The sequence below is a fragment of the Bactrocera dorsalis genome, chromosome 2 (assembly GCF_023373825.1).
Source record: "Bactrocera dorsalis isolate Fly_Bdor chromosome 2, ASM2337382v1, whole genome shotgun sequence".
In the NCBI taxonomy this organism is placed as follows: domain Eukaryota; kingdom Metazoa; phylum Arthropoda; class Insecta; order Diptera; family Tephritidae; genus Bactrocera; species Bactrocera dorsalis.
In genome coordinates this window covers 84,545,334-84,563,033 of record NC_064304.1, presented here as the reverse complement: position 1 = coordinate 84,563,033, position 17,700 = coordinate 84,545,334, and the positions used below count along the sequence as shown (strand labels likewise).

Genomic DNA, 17,700 nt, shown 5'->3' with positions numbered 1-17,700 from the left:
CTATTACTTATCACACTAGTATTATGAGTAATATTGTTTCCATTTTCACTCTTATTTGTAGTTTTTTTTTACAAATACTTATGTTAATAACAGAATAGAAATTAATTGAGGTTTTCATCTATTGTGCCCTTACTTTCATAATAAAAACGATCGAGTATCCAAGTAAAAAAGCTATCAGACTAAAACATGGGCATTGAAAAAAATGTATGAAAATATGGCCGCGAAAAAAAGAAAATACGTTTTCTTACCGAATAAAACTTACTTAATCTAAACACACCCTTTATATGGGCTAAATTGTTTATGAAATGTCTTATACTTTTACAGCAATATCTCACACAGATATCAAGATTTTTTAGCTTTAGTACGGTTAAAACCAAGGCAAATGTTTGATTTGTCGAACAAATTTCTAAAGTACTTAAGTGCTAAATGTCACTCATACGACGTGTTGAACCACAGTAAAAATCAATCACAAACATTTATTGACGGCAATACTGAAATAACAAATACGAATAGGAAAGCATAAAAATATAATAAAATGAAAAAAAATTAAATCAACATGTACAACAAACGTTACGCCAGGTCATAAATGATTTAATTATTCAAGGTTACCAAATGTAAAAAATTAATTGCAAATTGCCTACAACACCTGTTAATCATGGCGGCTAAAGAGCTTAACAACCTTAATAAGGCTACTGATGCATGGAAGTATAATATACATATTATGTACATAACCTATGGACAGGACAGTTATAGGCAATTTAAGCAACATATGTTAATTTTCACAAAAGTAGTTTGCATTTAAAAGTATGTAACGGGTGATTTTTTTGAGGTTAGGATTTTCATGCATTAGTATTTGACAGATCACGTGGGATTTCAGACATGGTGTCAAAGAGAAAGATGCTCAGTATGCTTTGACATTTCATCATGAATAGACTTACTAACGAGCAACGCTTGCAAATCATTGAATTTTATTACCAAAATCAGTGTTCGGTTCGAAATGTGAAAATCCGCTTTTTTATCGACAAATTTTGTTCAGCGATGAGGCTCATTTCTGGTTGAATGGCTACGTAAATAAGCAAAATTGCCGCATTTGGGGTGAAGAGCAACCAGAAGCCGTTCAAGAACTGCCCATGCATCCCGAAAAATGCACTGTTTGGTGTGGTTTGTACGCTGGTGGAATCATTGGACCGTATTTTTTCAAAGATGCTGTTGGACGCAACGTTACGGTGAATGGCGATCGCTATCGTTCGATGCTAACAAACTTTTTGTTGCCAAAAATGGAAGAACTGAACTTGGTTGACATGTGGTTTCAACAAGATGGCGCTACATGCCACACAGCTCGCGATTCTATGGCCATTTTGAGGGAAAACTTCGGACAACAATTCATCTCAAGAAATGGACCCGTAAGTTGGCCACCAAGATCATGCGATTTAACGCCTTTAGACTATTTTTTGTGGGGCTACGTCAAGTCTAAAGTCTACAGAAATAAGCCAGCAACTATTCCAGCTTTGGAAGACAACATTTCCGAAGAAATTCGGGCTATTCCGGCCGAAATGCTCGAAAAAGTTGCCCAAAATTGGACTTTCCGAATGGACCACCTAAGACGCAGCCGCGGTCAACATTTAAATGAAATTATCTTCAAAAAGTAAATGTCATGAACCAATCTAACGTTTCAAATAAAGAACCGATGAGATTTTGCAAATTTTATGCGTTTTTTTTTTTAAAAAAGTTATCAAGCTCTTAAAAAATCACCCTTTATATGTATCTAGGAAGGAACTGATGATTTATAGAAATCTTGTAAACGAAAAAATCAAATTAAACCGAAAAGGAAATAAAATACGTAAAGCCTGCTTTGTCTCTAGTCGAAGCAAGGACAGAAGACAATTTCTAGACAATTTTAGTTAAATCTATATATAGCGGACGTAGTTATGTAAATTTTATGAAGTAGTACGCGACTCAAGGTAGTCTATGATTTTTAATATATGAAAGTCTAAGGTCAATTTCAATTTTTTTTTTTGCAGACTTTAATATTTTTGTTTTTGCTATAGATGTTACTTTTGTAGTAGCTCATATAGATTTATTTCGTACAAAATTCTTTATTAAAAATGCTGCATGAATAGAAAATCGTGCCGAAATTTGATTTGAAAGAACCAGAAATGCTTTAAAAAACCTTGATTTTATTACAAGAAAAAAACCAGAGACTGTAATCATTATTTATGATTTTTATTTTTCATTTTTTGTTCAAAATAAAACTAACTTTTAGATCAAAATTTTTATAATTTTTTTTTTGTTTCGTAATTAATTAAAATTTAGTTAAAATCAAAAATAATGTTTTTGCTCAAAAATAATTATAATATGCCTATGATTTATTATATTATAAAATGAATCACATTTAATTATTATCCGTGAATAAAATTATAGAAATCCGTTATTCAAAAATCATAATGGAAATGCTTAGATTGCCGCATTCCAAGTTATTGATTTTGTCATTTAAAAATCTCAAAAATAATCATTACTTGGGGTCACTGGTAAAAACCTCTTATATGTTTATAAAAATATAAATACATTTTTTGAAAGAAATATTTGCAGAACAGTTTTACTCCAAATATCCAATTATTTACAATTAGAATCTAAACTATACCCTTCATTTGAGTTTACTGTTACGATTTGTTCATAACTAACGAAACACGAAAGTGCTGAAATTAAAGCTTAAAGTGCATACTCCAACGCCCATGAATATAATACAAACGCAAACTGTTGAATGAGTGGCAGAGCCTATGATTCGAGGTACATACTCGTATAATATAAAATTTAATCGCTGATGTACATATGCACGAAAACCTATGTAGGTATGTATATATGTACATATGTAAATTATTTGAACTGTATTCCCTTGTACACATATTAAACTAACAAGAAAGGATGGGCTAAGTTCGCGTGCAACCAAACATTTTATACTCTAGCAACTTTCCACAACCACAGGATCGGAATCCAAGCATGCGGCAAAAGATTCCTTAGAAAACCGAAAATAACTATATGTAGTATATGGGAGTTGGGGGCACGTTTTAATTTTCATTAAGAAAACTGAAATATTGGCCGATATATACGATATAAAGTAACCCGGAAGTTAGAACATCTTTATATTAGGTATATGGGGGCTCAGGGAAGTATTGACTCCATTCAATCCATTTGTAGCACACATACATACTATTATCAGGAACAAATTCTCTCTGAATTTGAATCCAATCATTGATCGAAATATCCGGTCAAAAGTCAACTATCGATTCTGGGGTCTACATATTCGGTTTCTAGGGCCTTGAACAGATTATCACGTTATATTAATAAATTCTTTATTTGTGTACTGGAATGTGAAAAAATCAAATGGAATTATGCCACCGTTATTCATAATGGAATTAAAATTGTGCGATATTGGTAAGTAGACTATTTAACTAGGCGTGGTTGTAGTCCGCGAAGTGAGCGGGGTTATCTATCTGTCCGTAAGAGTTCTTATAATATTTGTGCTGGGCGAATTTAGTTTTTGTAGCTTTATTGGTTTAGGAGATATGTACATTTAAAAATATTAGAAGACGGGCCACGCCCACCACTGTGCCACATTTTTATATCTTATGCCACTTTAAAGATTATTGGTGTTTTGTGGGCGTGGCAGTGTTCGGATAACGCCCATTCACGAACTTGTACCTGTTTTTACTTAGGAATGCAGACACGAAGTTTCAACAAGAGATCTCAATTTTTATTCAAGTTATAGCTTGCACGGACCGTCACCCGGATTTTAACTCGCCCCGTCATTCTGACCATTTATATATACATAACCCCATATCTAACTCGATTAGTTACAACCGTTAGGTGAACAAAATAATAATACTCTGTAGCAACATGTTGCAAGAGTATAAAAATATTCATAACTACACACATACAAATATAAATAATAGTGGTTGTATTTCTGAGTATCCTCTTATGGCTGATTTAATTAAATATTTATGCAAATATTGACCAAGGAATTTTCTTCACTGACTCATCGCTTTAGGAAAGTGTTGATCGAATTAGACGTGAAGAGAGGTGACAGCCACATATGGCGAAGTGTGTGAACAGCCGTGCCGAGCGCCATGAAGGGTGTAATTGGAAATGAAATTTAAATATTTAATAAGTAATTTGAATATACTTGGCTGATGACGCTCGTGCTTTGGTGATGATGGCCATGAATAACAGTGGCATATTAATTTTATTAATGGAAATTGGGCTAAAAATCAACGCTGGTTGAGTAGTGGGCTGAGTTAAGGTCAAATTATGGGCGTAGTGAAAATATTTAGCCAATAACTTTTTATTTTTATCTCGCAGAGACAAAGGTTACCTTTCTTCTATTTCTTAACTCAAAAAAACATTATATTGTAGTATAGAATTTGTTTTGAATTTTATGTAAAAACAAGTAAGGAGGAGCTAAGTTAGGGTATAACCGAACATTTTATACTTGCAACTTGCAAGGACTAAAACCAGGGAAGTACCATCAAGCTTGTTAGTTATATGCGGTGTATATACATATATATATATATATACATATATACTTTTCCAAGCAGGACTTTGACGTTTTTAGATATATGTATGTATGTACATATATGTATATATATATATATGTATATACAAAAAAAGCTATAGACGCATAATCCGTATGCAAAATAGAGAAATAAATTCTAAGTAGAATCAGTTTTACTGGACAAGACTCTGTGACTTGTAAGTATCACGTATTTCTAAGTAAACATCTGATATTTTACGAATTCTAAGTACTTGAGGTACTTACAAAAATGTTTCATTAATGTTTATGTGCCACGTAAAAATAATTATTTAACTTGGCTGTCAATCTTGTGGACATATACAACAATTTACTCCGACTCGTTCTGCCTGTTATTGTTATCGTTCATGCGATATACTATAGTGTGTTATATGGAAGCACATGTCGTGCAACGCTTTTTCTAAAAGCCACTTGACCGACAATGAAATTACTAATTATATGACAACTCCCCCATTTCGTTCATTACACACATACATATGCCAATAAGTATCAGTCATTTTAAGTACTTAGCGTAGTATATACATATAATACCACCTATGTAGATATTAATACAGATGCAAATAATAAATAGGTATTTCACACTAATTGCCGGGTAATTAAATTTAGATGACTAAATTAATGGTTGTTAATGTTACGAAGCTAATACCACAGCCCGAGGTTAATAGCAGACAAAATAAGAATATGAATGTCAATTTCGATACAATCTCTTACAGTCTGACAAATTAGAGCGTGGTGGTGTTAATTTATAAAAAAAAAAATATTTTATGAAACTTTCATATTTATATATACATTGTACACATTATGTCCAGACACCACCGGCGTCGATAATTGCCTGGCATCTCCGAGGCATGCTTTCTACTAATTTGACGGCGTATTCTAGTGGCAATTATCTCCAGATCCGACCATTTTCGTAAGACAACTGCTTTAAAGTGTATACGTCTTCCACGAAACTTTTGTTTAATACGAGTATATGCCCACACATTTTCAATAGGGCTTGCATCGGGCGAATGCGACGGCCAATCGTTGTCCTCCTGCAGAATCCAATCTTAATTTTTCTTATGAACCATCGTTTGGCAGATAGCAGTAAAGCCTTTTTGTAGATTTTTATCATTTTCTCGGCATTTAGGTTGTCAGAAAAGAGGTACAAAGTGCCGAATCCCTGCTTTGTGAAACAGCCCCAAAGATGCGCCTTTATTCCATGTTTTACGGTCCGCTGAACAAGCCTATTGGTGGAAGTTGACCAGGTTCGCGTGAGGACAGAACGTGCCCATATAGAACATTCATCAGTAAAAATGACATTTTCAAAATCTCTATCAGTATTCTCATGCGCCCAAGCGAGTCGCTTTGTCACAAGTTTTTCAGTCAACAGAGGCTTCTTCAATGTGTTGCGCCATTTCAGATCATGAGTATGAAGAAGGGTTCGGATAGTTTCGTAGGATATATTTAATCATTTTGCCATTAATTTTGCTTGTCATTGCAGCAGTGTTAAAGCAGTATTCCGCGAAAACAGAATTACTATTCTTTTTTCATCTTTTTTGTTCACTTTTCCTATCGAACCACGTTCTGGTAAATCATTAACATTTTTAGCCACTATGTATCGCTGTGTCTTCTGTACAAATGCCTTAGACTTTCTCATATATTTAGCAGAAACACAGCTTCGTAGCGCGACGCGGACTTAGCACTCATGGCGTTTAACGTAATTCTCTTTCAAAAGATCAACGACAACTGAACCGTTGTTGGCAATGCATCAAGGACAAAGCTTCCCTCTATCGGTTCGCGAAGGAATTAGAGCGAAATCTTTTATTAACTGTCGGTAAAATCGACCACGTTCTTACTTGACAGACTGTATGTTGAAACCATAAAAACAAACCATTTCTCACGTTTAGTTCATATATATACATATATATGTATTTGTTAGTAGAGAGTGGTCAAACAAATTCTGTTTTCGGTTTCAGAGTTTAATTTTGGATCAAGGAAATCACAAATTCTGATCCCTACCGGAAATTGTAACTGCAATCTGTGCTTTTTATATTTTTATATTACTACATACTTCTAACTAGTATGTAGGTGTAAATAAGTATGATTCCATTACCACGAATTTATTTAGTTAGCCCACTTCACATACTTTCACTATCTACATTTATACATGGTGAATATATACGTATGTATGTATGTTGCCTTTTATATTTCGAGATTAGGCAACACTAGTGTTTCAATCTGGAAGCTCACAATTTTATCGTAAAGTTTGACATTTTTGATGGTATGCCTTCTCAGAACATTTTAATATACGAGATAAGCGCTATTTCTGTGGTTTACAGTAACTTAAAATATTCTTCTCGACCAAAAAATAGAATTAAATCCCGAATATTTTTTGCACGATTTTTTGTAGGGTTTAACCCTACACAACTACTACGAAAGTAAACAGCAATCGACTGTATGGGTGTTTTCAGACGAGTCGAATCCAAAACAAGTTGTTCGCCCACGATGCACTTCCGAGCAATTTTTTTTGGAAAAACTGGACATATCGTAACCATACTACTGGAACAATGCAGAATAGTGAATTTTTTTGAAAATTGTCTTTCAAGAAGTCAGGAAAACCAACCGCCGAAAACGGATTGCTCTTCACCATGGTACCAAAGCTATCACACATCAATTGAAACAACTGCATTTTTGAGTACTCAAAACATCGACTTGATGAGTAATCCTACTTTGAAAAACAATAACGCGATCGGTGACTAAAATTTAAGCAAGTGCCTAATAAAATAATTTGGATGATAAATCATTTCAGTTGACGATTGGTCTTCTTCTTTTCTTTATGTTTTGCTTTCAAAGGCGCCAAATACTGTTTGTTTCCAGATAAAAACAAATTTAGAAAGACAACTCAATTGACAGATGAGATCGCAATGTTGCAGTGTTTATAATAATCTCAAGATCATAGATATTAAAAAAAATAAACAATTAAAATACGTGCATGTGTTCTTTTAGTAAAAAAAAAAAAAATAATTATTAAATACCCAGAATTTTGACATTCATAAAATATCGTTGATTAGTTTATTTATATTTCCAGATGACATTATGATGAAAGACTATGTTTATTAAAGTGATTTGGCCCCAGCGATCTTTAATTGCTCTGTTTTCTAAATGTAGGATGCCATACAAATAAATAAAAGCAAAGCTACTGAAGTACCTTATTTCGACCTTAATAATAACTAAAATTTTTATAGGATATTTCAAATATTTTTTTATTTAAAGCCCTCTAAAGTGTAGCCGTTCAATTGGTTAATCAGTTTATTTTTAACGTTTGTTTCTCATCTCATTCTCTCTTCAATTTTCATATTATCTGCAGTTCTTACTTTGAAAACAAAACACCAACCGATTTATTTTTTGTTTCTGTTTATTTGAATACGTTTCTTGTGCAATATAAATATAAGAAATATGTGCTGTTTCATTAATTATTTATTTATTTTTGGGGCTTACAGTTTAGAAAGTGAAAAAAAAATATATATAAAACATGCCAAATCTAAAAAAAAATGACTACTGTGGATAAGAGCAAGATTTTAACTTTGCGAAAAAAAATCTTAGCATATGGAAGATCAGTGAAAGAGTTGGATTCAAGAAGTCTGCCCTTAAGGATTTTTTGAAAAACTTTCAAAGCAGGGGGTCTCTGAGTAGTAAACCAGGCTCAGGAGCAGCAAGGAAAACATCTTCTAGGGAGGATCGACAAATAGAACGCATTAGCCGATTCAAAATCGCTGAAGACATCAGGGTGGAGATCATAGAAGAACTTGCAACCGAAACCACTGCTAGAACTATACGAAACAGACTCCGGAATGCTGGTTTCAATGCTAGACGATCCGCAAAAAAATCGCAGCACAAAATTCCAGAATTTGACAAATTCAATGCCGCAGCACGTTAAGGACGTTATGGAAAGCAAAGGAGGCTAAAAAAAATATTAGTTTTTACATTTTTGTAGTGTTTAATATTCACTGATGATTAAAAATTACTTTTGTAAAATAATTAGCATTAAAGTTATGTAAAGATTTATTATTCACTACTAAAACACCAAAATATACAAAAATAGCAAAAAATACATTTTAATACTTAAGAAAACAAAATTTTGTTTCTTTCATTTAAATGTATAGAGAAATGTATAATAAGCACAATCAATTTTAAACGTCAAAATCTAAGACACTTGGCCGAAAAAGTAAGAAAAACCATGACTTTTTAACTATTCAAATTTCAATTTCAAATGTCAAACTATCAGCTGTTTAATTTGAAAAATAACTTACCGAAAACCAATAATACATCAATACTCTCAATTGTTTATTTTTTCCTGCAGAAGAAAAAAGAAATAATAATATTAGTTAAAAGGAAGTATAAACTAATTTTTAGATAGCAATATTATTATCGTGGAAATATAATATAGTTGAACTTCCATCATTCGAACTTCTATAAATCGAAGTTCTCCATATTTCGAAATCTTAAATTGGCAATAGAAGTGAAATGTCATACAAATTTCATCCCATAACTCGAAGTTTTTTGTGGATTATGATGATTAAAATAGTTAAAAACTTTCAATTTACCCCGAGTGGTCAATAAATAACATTAACCATAACATCCAATATTTTAGTGAGGAAATATGCTACAATGGATATAAAAAAGTCAGACGAAAATTAAAGCTATTTCCACTACTTTTTGAGTACCGCTATGAAAGATGACTAGTTACACTTGATACCTGAGAAGCAATGTCATCGCAAACACCTGTTCACTGGCTTTGAGTGGGACGAACGCCCTTTCCGCTCATTGGCTCTCGCACACATAGCTGCACCGAGAAGAAACTAACGAAGGAGAAATAAAGTGGAAGTGGCTATGGCAAACCGTAGCCAAATGGGCGTAAAATATGGTTGTCATTTTGGCAAAAGATGGCAAACACAGTTGGCTGCAAACTGGCCCGCTGGCAACGCGGCCAAGCAGACAGGAAATATCGATTGTTAGCGGCAAATTGTGCGCGAACGAAACTCAAACTGCCCAGAAACTGGAATGCGTGGCACAAAAAATAACATCGTGAGGGAAATTGTTTCCTACCACTCATACCCATTTATGATATTGTGAGCATTGCTCATACGCCATGGTGTGCAAAGTTCAACATTTCTGTGCGTTTTCGATATTAAGTATTTGCATATTAATATATATATATAGATTTTTAAATGTTTGATACATCATATGCATGATCAAGTTTTGCTTATCTGAAGACATCACAGGCGCACAAGCAAATGGTTGATCATTGAAAATGTGTGGGTGTACAAGCCGTTTAGTTAGAAAGCGACTCTTAAATCTCAAGCAGTCAGCATTTGAAGCGTTCCTTTCAATTGCGTGAATTTCCACTGAATTAAACCTCAATCCATTCGCTAGTTTCATGCAAACCTTATGCTGGTGCCATTGTCAGCTGTTAATCGAGTAGATAAAGCCTTAATCGCAATATGATTAACAAAGAAGAATGAACTTTGGGACTTCGGAGTGGAAAATGTTATGAGTGGATTTTTATGTTTTTGTTAATGATTTTTTTGCGATTAACGACTGATTGGCAAATTTAAAATATGGCATGCAATAAAAAGCGATGAATATAGCAATATTGTAAATGTGTAATATACATATATTCGAAGTAATAGGTAATAAATTGGCAGGGAAACAGGAAACTAAACAAAATAAAGATATAGAAAACCATAATATTTATATAGAATTTTGTAACATTCATTGCCTTAACAAAATAAATAAAAATTTCAGAAATTCTATAAGACATGTGTTATAAGCAAAAGAGACGATAAAGCGTCATTTAATAGTTATTTAATTTCTTAGAGGAATAGCTGACACATTCGTATTCAAAATAAACCTATTTGTTTGACATTCGATTTCATTTGGCTAACTGAGTGATGCATGTCACTGTCAAAACCATGCATAAACCATTGATGCTGACCGTTTATAATCGTCAACTTTGATTCGTTCAACTCCGAAAATATGTCTATCTGTATTAGTTACTTATTAGCAAAGCTGTAAATTAACTTTAAATTTTTTTTTATATTGTCAGTCTAAAAAAAGGTTTAAAGATTTGTGCTTTCTAATCCCTAATATATGAAAAAAAAGAGAAACACGTTAACTTCGGTGGCACTGGTTACTCCATACATAAAAAAGTTTACAATTAAGAGCCTGATTTTAATAGCCTAGTTCCGTTCTGAAGAAATTCTTCGGAGATACGTCAGACAATAATCCATGTAAAATTACGAAAACTTGTCAATACAAGAACTTAATCGTTCAGTTTGTATGACAGCTCTATGCTGTAGTGGTTTGATATCAGTTTCTTAGGAGAAGAATATATAGTTTTTAGAGTCTCCGACGTTTACTTCTAAGAGTTACAAACTGCGTGACAAACTTAGTAATTTTTTCGGCTCGGATTGTTTTTAAAACCTCATTACAAGGGGAGCCTTGCATTTTTATTGCTCTCTGCTGTGTTTTTTGGCTCTTTGTAAAATTATTGATACAAAAAACAAGGTAATCCCATTGTGTTGCCTCCCGCTTTCAAAAGATAAGAAAATATTTACGAGTAAGTGAATAACATTTAAGCTGAATAATGATAGAACAAAAGCTGTAACAACAAAAACCTGTTGTATTTAAGATTACAATGGAATAAGAAATATGTAAATAAATAAAAAAAAAGTCAAAAAATCAGGTTAATACATACTCTTAACTGGAACTAAATAAAGAAGTGGATGCAAAAGAATAAAAAAACAAAGAAAAGCTGGAAAAATCTCAAAATACGTAAAGTAAAAAACAAGTAAAAACAAAGCAGAAGAATACATGAATCCAAAACACACACAAAGAATGAAAATAAAAGCAATAAAACTAGTAAATCTTACAATTTCAAATAAGTTGCACAAAATCTCCTGCAAAATCGCACACAAAAGAGCAGCGCAAAGCCAGCGCTGATAGAAGCAAAAATAAAAACAAAACAAAAATCACACAAAAACAAAGAATGCAGCCAAGTGCACTAACCCTGAAAAAGCCTGAAAATTACTCGCTGCTCACGAGGCGTGTGTTGTCGGCGGTACTTAAGCGTTTGCCTGGCTGTGCTTTATTCATTCGCATGCTTGCCTCTGGCTTTCTGTTGAAAGCGTGGCATACTCGTACATACATATTTGAACTTTCTATTTTTATATTGTCTACACACATCTAACCTTACAAACAAACACACACTTGCACAAGTGGAACAAAAGGTTTAGCAGGGAAATGTAGCGAAAAGCGGAAAAGCTACCAAAGCGGGTGTGCAAATAGCAATGCGGACAGGGAGTGAAGTGTATGTAAGCGCAGTTGAAAAGAAAAAAAGCAAACGCCAAGCCTCAAGTGGAATAAAAAGTGGCAAATGAATAAGCAGAAACTAATGCACGCATTTGGTTAAAAGTATGTGAGAAAATGCATTATCGCTCTATGAAATCCTTGAAAGGCTGGGACATAAAAAACTGGTATCTTTCACCTCTTCAAAACTTCTGAAGAAAGCTTCAGAAAACTTAAGTAGAATTAAAAATATATTCTTTATCGCATAATTATTCAGCTTTCCCCTACCATCTCTCTGCCATGAGAGAAATTCCTTCTTTCTTTTATAATTTAAATCAAATTCATTTTATGCTAAATTTTCATCAACAGAGATCTCCCTAATAGTATTCTCATACATACCTACATAATTTTACTCAGCAAACGCGCCACCTCACCTTTTCTCACATTTCTGCCGGAAAAAATCTCTCTAATGTTCGGGTGCTGTTCGGAGGTAGTTAATAATTGTATGTTTAATTGTACAACAACAGGACAGAAACCAATAAAAAAAAAAGTTGGCTCAAACCGGTTTATTATCCGGTAAACATACAAGATGGAAAATTTAATGCTGTCAATCGAAAATTTTCAAAATTAAAAAAGTATGTTTCAGAAATTTTAAGTTTTGGAGCAAATCTTAACATACATTATGGACAGAGTTACTGACATATATGTAAACCATATCCCATAACGAACTTACTTATGTAGAGACTTGTCCCCAGCAAACGCGACAAAACGTGCTGTTTTCACAAACCAAAGAAACGATGACTAAATTGCATGGACCGGGTTTCGAATTTTTTCCACATCAAACGTATTCTCCGCAACTGGCTCTCAAGACTTTTTCCTGCTATAAGAACTCAAAATCTATTCGTTTTAAAGTAATCTAGTGATATTATAGAGGTAATCACCAATACTAAGGCTTATTTGGATACGAAAATCCAATTGTACTAGAAAAACGTTGTCTAAAGGTTTATAGATCGTTATATTCAGTCTATTGTCCTCGATGACAACTAAGTTGAATAACAAATCGGAATTTCGTAATTTTTTTTCAACAGCTGTATCTTTTGCACAGAATCCGTGTGTTTTTTTGCACACGCTCCAAATCGAATCTTCTTACATAGTTTTCCGTACGACTCAACACTGTAGAAATAGACCATTCCCTGAAATTTGAGTTAGATAACGTAGATAACAACACGTGTTTTTGTTGTTGCTTTTACGAATAATTTTTTTGACAAGAGAGCAGCGCGTTAAGGTAGCAAGTAAAGTAATGGCGAATCGAAGACAGCTATTAACAACGTATACATATACTATATTAGTCAAAAGGAGTCAAGTTAAAGGTCCTATTGGTTTGTGAGCTAATAAAACTACCCTAACTAGGCGTTAGACTTAACCGGTTTGCGGGAAAAATTTGAAAAAGTCGTAAGTCATGCTACAAGTAATAAGGAAAGTGTCAGAAATAGTTAACAAAAGTCTCTATCGCCCCATCAACATGTTGCGGTGCAAGTAAGAAAACAGGAGAAAAGTAGGTAAATAGCTGCTCAATAGCATGACACATGCAACATTCACATGTATGGTGTATGTAAAGGGTGTTCCAAACACACAAAATTGGTATAAGATAGTAAACTAAGTTTTTAGACTTTCGATTGTAATTTTCTTATTGAATCATAAAGTACTTAGGACTGGGCTGTTTATGGAATAACGCATCGGGCAAATTTTCGATGACTATTCTGCATAAATAACCCTTTAAAAATAGTATAGAGCTTCTTGAAATTTTCAATTCTTATCCATGACGGTGAATTTAGGTCCATGGATTGTCACCGACACTCTCACGCACTGCTTCGATATTGTCATTTGAACGAATTGTTTATAAAAAGTAAAGGACATCGCGCTTGAAAATCGTCAGGTAGGATTTAGAGAGAAGGCAAGAATGCTCGACATCTCTCGCGAGACCATTCGAATGATTTTGGTTGATATAATATTTTGGGTATGAAACGCGTTCTTGCTCAACTCGTCCCGATAAAGCTGATGTTTTTTTTCAAAAAGAGTACAATGTGACCGAATTTAAAGCCAAAAACGCAATGAGTACGGATCGATCGACCACCGTATTCACCAGATTTGGCTTCGTGTGATTCGCTTGTTCGTTTTGTCCGTTTCCAGTAGATCGAAGAGTTAAAACCAAATTCACTGAAGCAGCTGAATACCGTCCCAAAATGTGCTTAAAAAGTGTTTCGAGGACTGAAAAAATCGTTGGCATAAGTGTAGTACATCTGGTGGGGATTACTTTGAAGGCGATAAAGAAATATTGATGATTTATTTTCGGGTACTTTTCTGTCACATTGTAAATGGCGGCAAATTTAAATCTTACATTAATTTTGGGACACCCTTTATGTCTACACGACTAAGCGAGTGAGTGCCAGAGTTCATGAAATTGAGCTTTAATATAATTTAGGTTGCTTCTGCTATCACTTTTGCCGCGGAACGCGAAGTTTGGGTAATGGAAATATCAAATTATTGGGAGCGACGACACGCGATTTGTTTTAGGTTTTCGTGTTTTTTTCTTATTTTTAGATATTTTTGGAATGCCTTTTGTGGAATTTTGTCACATCGAAAATTACGCGAGAAATGTCAAAGTCCTCATAACAGTGTTGCGAAAGAATTTCATGAATAATATACAGTTATTTGGTGTTGGTACTCGCTTTCTTTTTGGTGATGAAACAAGCTTAATTGAATTAAAATGGTGGTGAGTCATTTCGGAAATTGTTTGATTTTATTTCTGAAGCCAAAATACCAAAATTAAAAACCTCCGTAAAACTACATATGTGTGTGTGCATAGTTGCAGCTGACACTGGCGTACAAAAGCAACTGCTGCTGCTCGCATAACTATGGAAGTGATGAATGTCATAAAAGTATGTCGGAATGTATGTTATGCTAGTTTATATGTACGTTCGCAAGAGAATGCTTATAAAAATGCCTTTCAAATGCAGACATTTATTGGCGTCGCTGGAAAATAAAAAACAAAAACAATGAAAAACGCTGACGCGACTACGAACCGGCACCAACAATCAGCAGCGAGTTATTGACCTGTATCACGCGTCATAAATTAGCGCATAGATGGGAAATGCAGAAAACAAATAAAAAGCATTTACATATACTATATTTCTACAAATATGTACATGTAAATAAATATATAGAAAATGTTTACAGTGCGGTGAAAAATCTTAATTTTTTTAACCTAAACTCACGCTTTATAATTTCGAAAGTGGAAAAGCGCCACAATTGGCCATCAAAATTACATACATTATTTATAATTAAATTTTTTTATTGCTTACCCAGCGGCATATTGTTAAATTTCTATTACAACACACAATGCGCGTTACAACAATACAGTTTCATTATGTAATTTATTATTATTTCAAATATGCATGTTGGCATGTCAGGCCTTTCATGCATGCAACGCTGACGGTCATTTGCTGTACAAAGCAACAATACTAATGCGTATGAAAAACTTCATTAATAAAACAACTTTAGGCAAGCGCTGCAAAGTCAGAGAGCCCCTATAAATAAATTGTGCGCGTGTGTGGATGCAAATTTCAGGTTTTTTATTGCTTTGTTTTGGAGGAGAGGCTGCTGTTACTTTGATTTATATGTACAATCAAGATAACGGTTTATGTAACTTTTTGGTTAACACCAACGAGTGTTTTAATAAAAGCGTTAATTAAGAGCGACTCGAGAGAAAAATTATTTAAATTAACAAAAATAATATGGCAAACGAACAACTACTATATAACGTTAAGTCAAAAATAGTAATACCAACAAGAAAGTTAATTTAAATAACATAAAATGGTAACAGTTTTTTCTGTTTGCCGGTAGGGAATCACAGTTGAGTGATCCAAAATAGTTTTCTCGAAAAAACTACTCTCACATTGGATATTTATATCAATTGACAAGAAATACCCATTCACACAAAATAATAAAAAATATACATACATATATTTCAAAAGCACTTTTTGTGATGGCCTTCAGCTCCTTTGGCGAATTTTGTTTTACCTCTTCGATCGACTGAAAACGGGTTCCATGGTGCGGTACACGGAACCAAATCTGGTGAATACGGTGGCTGATCGTGGGATTCATTCCGTTTTTGGACCAAAGATACCTGTTTATGGAACTCGTTTTGAAAAGAATACAGCTTCATTGGGAGGAGTCGAATAAGAATATTCACCAAAATCATTCGAACGAACTCGCAAGAGATGTCGAGAATGTCGCCCAGAGGGAAGCATGTCTTCAATGATCTCTTGACCGTCTTTGAAGGCTCTGTGTTTTTGATAAAACTGAATTACCGTAAGCATTTTCCAACATTCGCACCGATTCCGCACAAGATAAACAAAACTTGAGACAAATTCTTAATTCTTAATTTCAAATATACATATCGTCACCTGAAATGCAAAATAACGTATCATCAAAAAATTCGAAATTGAGTGTCTTATTGATTACGCTTCACTACTTCAAATTACGTACATAATATTGCATAGGTCCAACAAAATTTCCGAAAATGTTGTTACGTTATTTTGCATTTCAGGTGACGATTTGTAGTATATGGAAGTTGGGGTAGTATCGACCCGATTCAACCTATTTTTGATACGAGTACACACAGAATGTCTACTGTTAGAAAAGGATTATGTCCGAATTACAATTGTATATCTCATATACTGAATGATATTTTCGGTCAAATGTCAACTATAAATACTGGGGTCCACATATTCGGTACCTAGGGTCTTGAACAGTTTTGGTTGGATTTGGACAATTTTTAGTCAAAAGATGGCATACTTTAACACATCATTTTTAGTACAAAATTTTATTCCGTTTTATTAATTACTTCTTGATTTGTATGGGAAGTAGGCGTGGTTGTTGTTCGATTTCCTTCATTTTCCCACTGTGACATGGGAATATGAGAAGAATGTCGCGTATTAAATTTAGTCTAAATCAGTCGGCCGGGTACCGAGATATGTGATATTATCAAAAAGAGAGCGGTTCCACGCCAATGGTTAAATTTACATACCGGCTCCCATAAAGCCCTCTCATACAATTTCGGGTATAAAATTTATTTAGTTATTTAGTTATTGATTATTGCGGTTTTAGTATTGTAGTTTTTAACAATTCCGTTATAAGGAGAGTGAGCGTGGCTATCTTCCAATTCATCCATTTTCATACTGTCGGTAGAAGTTGTCAGAATATTTGCGCTGGACAAATTTGATTGTTGTAGCTTTAATAGTTTGGGAGTTATGTACATTAAACTTATTAAAGGTGTCCCTTGTTACTGTGATCTCCTGTTTATATCTTAATTTAGTGCTTAGTTATGGCACTTTATAGATTTTCGATTAATGCCGATTTTCGGGCGTGGCAGTGGTCCAATTACGCCTACCTCTTTTACTAAAAAACTTGCATACCGAAATTCATAAAATATATTATAGCATATCAAAATGTTCTGAGTATGCATACCATCAAAATGCCAAACTTTACTATAAAATTGTGGGCTGATATTATTTCTATTAAATTAACCTCAGTCGAAGATTAAATAAACACAAATAATATGAGTACACCTTAAAAACAATCTAAAAGATATTTACAGTTGTGTCATTCATCGCAATTAGGTGCAGAAAAATAAAAATGTCATCTTTTAACACAAAGCATAGAAGCATGGTGCTTGATGAACAGCAATTATACAGCAAATTTATTTCAGAGTAAAAAAGATTAGAGAA

General features: G+C 33.7%; 1 protein-coding gene and 1 long non-coding RNA gene across 4 annotated transcripts in view; both read right to left on the bottom strand.

The window, feature by feature from the left end:
- The window catches only part of LOC125776537 (uncharacterized), a 182,155-nt gene extending 165,710 nt beyond the window's left edge, over positions 1–16,445 (bottom strand). Inside the window, exon 1 of the long non-coding RNA XR_007421793.1 lies at positions 16,378–16,445. This is a non-coding gene — a long non-coding RNA (uncharacterized LOC125776537). The remainder of the gene's footprint in view (positions 1–16,377) is intronic.
- The window catches only part of LOC105228541 (transmembrane and coiled-coil domains protein 2), a 58,374-nt gene that overhangs the window by 25,649 nt on the left and 15,025 nt on the right, over positions 1–17,700 (bottom strand). For 2 of the 3 annotated variants that reach the window (XM_049449097.1, XM_049449100.1), the window contains exon 2: positions 8,875–8,918. The exons of the other annotated variant lie outside the window; for it this stretch is intronic. The gene's annotated coding sequence lies outside the window, so the exon portion shown is untranslated. The remainder of the gene's footprint in view (positions 1–8,874; positions 8,919–17,700) is intronic. 3 annotated transcript variants of the gene reach the window in all.